The 3,285-nt window shown below is 43.5% G+C and overlaps 1 pseudogene across 1 annotated transcript; it reads left to right on the top strand.

The window, feature by feature from the left end:
• Positions 1-262: 262 nt before the first annotated feature.
• Pum3l1 (pumilio RNA-binding family member 3 like 1) lies at positions 263-2,358 on the top strand (annotated as a pseudogene). Its single transcript, XR_015646829.1, has one exon. The product of XR_015646829.1 is annotated as a pumilio RNA-binding family member 3 like 1 (transcript).
• The last annotated feature ends 927 nt before the right edge of the window (positions 2,359-3,285 follow it).

The following is a 3,285-nucleotide window of genomic DNA, read 5'->3' as shown; positions in this document are numbered from 1 at the left end:
TGACAAAACCAAATTTACACAATATCTTTCTACAAATCCAGCACTACAAAGGATAATAAATGGTAAAGCCCAACATAAGGAGGCAAGCTATACCCTAGAAGAAGCAAGAAACTAATCGTCTTGGCAACAAAACAAAGAGAACGAAAGCACACAAACATAACCTCACATCCAAATATGAATATAACGGGAAGCAATAATCACTATTCCTTAATATCTCTCAATATCAATGGCCTCAACTCCCCAATAAAAAGACATAGATTCCCCCCACGTGTGCGAAGTGCTGTGATGGAAGTCAAAGGGAAGAAAAAAATTACAGGAAAGAGTCCACAGACATCACAAGGAAAGAATAAATTTCATAAAAACAGTGAGTCTAGTTCTGCAAAGGCATTCCCAAGGAAAGCTGCTAAGGAAGGCGGGCCTAAAGTCACATCTAAGAACTTTGAGAAAGGTGCCACAAAACCTGGCAAGAAGGGTGTGAAGCAGTTCAAGAACAAGCCACAAGGGGGCAAAGGACCGAAGGACAAATTCCAGAAGGCAAATAAATTCAACAAGAAGCGGAAATTCCAGCCAGATGGGAAAAGTGATGAATCAGCAGCCAAGAAACCCAAGTGGGATGACTTCAAAAAGAAGAAGAAAGAGCTGAAGCAGAACAGACAGCTCAGTGATAAGACCAATTACGACGTCGTGGTTCGAGCAAAGCACATTTGGGAGAGCTTGAGAAGAAAAGACTGTGACAAAGAAAAAAGGGTGAAGCTCATGAGTGATTTGCAGAAGCTGATTCAAGGAAAAATTAAAACTATTGCCTTTGCGCATGACTCAACTCGAGTGATCCAGTGCCTCATTCAGTATGGGAGCGAGGAGCAGAGGAAGTGGGCTTTCGAAGAATTGCAAGGTGACTTGGTTGAATTAAGTAAAGCCAAATATTCCAGGAATATCGTTAAGAAATTTCTCATGTATGGAAGTAAACCACAGATTGCGGAGATAATCAGAAGTTTTAAAGGTCATGTGAGGAAGATGCTGCGGCATTCAGAGGCATCGGCCATTGTGGAGTATGCGTACAACGACAAAGCCATTTTGGAACAGAGGAACATGCTGACAGAGGAGCTCTATGGGAACACATTTCAGCTTTACAAGTCAGCAGATCACCCAACGCTGGAAAAGGTGCTAGAGGTGCAGCCAGGGAAGCTAGAACTTATCCTGGATGAGATGAAGCAGATTCTGACTCCCATGGCCCAAAAGGAAGCTGTGATTAAGCACTCACTGGTTCATAAAGTATTCTTGGACTTTTTTACCTATGCACCCCCAAAACTTCGATCAGAACTAATTGAAGCCATCCGGGAAGCAGTGGTGTACCTGGCCCACACACACGATGGCGCCAGAGTGGCCATGCATTGCTTGTGGCATGGTACACCCAAGGACAGGAAAGTGATTGTGAAAACAATGAAGACGTATGTGGAGAAGATTGCTAATGGCCAGTACTCTCACCTGGTTCTCCTGGCAGCGTTCGATTGTATTGATGATACCAAGCTTGTGAAGCAGATAATCATATCAGAAGTCATCAGCTCCTTGCCCAGCATCGTTAATGACAAATATGGAAGGAAAGTCCTGCTGTACCTGCTGAGCCCCCGAAACTCCGCCCACTTGGTGCCAGAGATCATCCAGCTGCTGCAGAAGGGCGACGGCAATGCACACAGTAAGAAGGACACTGCAATCCGCCGGCGTGAGCTCTTGGAGTCCATCTCTCCAGCTTTGCTAAGCTACCTGCAAGGACACACTCGAGAGGTGGTGCTGGACAAGTCTGTATGTGTGCTGGTGTCTGACATCCTGGGATCTGCTACTGGGGACGCTCAGCCTGCTATGGATGCCATCGCCGGTTTGGCAGCAGAGGAACTGTATCCTGGGGGCAAGGACGGAGAGCTCCACATTGCTGAGCATCCTGCAGGACATCTGGTCCTCAAATGGTTAATAGAGCAAGATAAAAAGATAAAAGAAAATGGAAAAGAAGGTTGTTTTGCAAAAACCCTTGTAGAGTGCTTTGGTGTGAAGAACCTCAAGTCCTGGGCCAGCATCAACCGAGGAGCCATCGTTCTTTCCAGCCTTCTTCAGAGTTGTGACCAGGACGTTGTAAACAAAGTCAAAGCTGGACTGAAAACCCTGATTCCTACCTTGGAAAAAACCAAAAGCACCAGCAAAGGCATCCAGACTCTGCTTGAGAAGTTGACTGCATAGGCGTGCCAGATGAGCAAGCTGGAACCCACTTCCCGAGGGGAAGGGTGGAATCTGTCACACTCATACCTGGATGCCCTATGCATGTACTTGTTAAAGGACCTATTTATATATAAAATTGTAAAAGAGAAAAAAAAAGACATAGATTAACAAACTGGATACGCAACGAGGACCCTGCAATCTGCTGCCTACAGGAAACACACCTCAGAGACAAAGACAGACACTACCTCAGAGTGAAAGGCTGGAAAACAACTTTCCAAGCAAATGGTCAGAAGAAGCAAGCTGGAGTAGCCATTCTAATATCAAATAAAATCAATTTCCAACTAAAAGTCATCAAAAAAGATAAGGAAGGACACTTCATATTCATCAAAGGAAAAATCCACCAAGATGAACTCTCAATCCTAAATATCTATGCCCCAAATACAAGGGCACCTACATACGTAAAAGAAACCTTACTAAAGCTCAAAACACACATTGCACCTCACACAATAATAGTGGGAGATTTCAACACCCCACTCTCATCAATGGACAGATCATGGAAACAGAAATTAAACAGTGATGTCGACAGACTAAGAGAAGTCATGAGCCAAATGGACTTAACGGATATTTATAGAACATTCTATCCTAAAGCAAAAGGATATACCTTCTTCTCAGCTCCTCATGGTACTTTCTCCAAAATTGACCATATAATTGGTCAAAAAAACGGGCCTCAACAGGTACAGAAAGATAGAAATAATCCCATGCGTGCTATCGGACCACCACGGCCTAAAACTGGTCTTCAATAACAATAAGGGAAGAATGCCCACATATACGTGGAAATTGAACAATGCTCTACTCAATGATAACCTGGTCAAGGAAGAAATAAAGAAAGAAATTAAAAACTTTTTAGAATTTAATGAAAATGAAGATACAACATACTCAAACTTATGGGACACAATGAAAGCTGTGCTAAGAGGAAAACTCATAGCGCTGAGCGCCTGCAGAAAGAAACAGAAAAGAGCATATGTCAGCAGCTTGACAGCACACCTAAAAGCTCTAGAACAAAAAGAAGCAAATACA

Source organism: Rattus norvegicus, chromosome X (assembly GCF_021556685.1).
Source record: "Rattus norvegicus strain SHRSP/BbbUtx chromosome X, alternate assembly SHRSP_T2T, whole genome shotgun sequence".
Lineage (NCBI taxonomy): Eukaryota > Metazoa > Chordata > Mammalia > Rodentia > Muridae > Rattus > Rattus norvegicus.
Note: the sequence above shows the minus strand (reverse complement) of the source record. Positions and strands in the feature narration are given on the sequence as shown.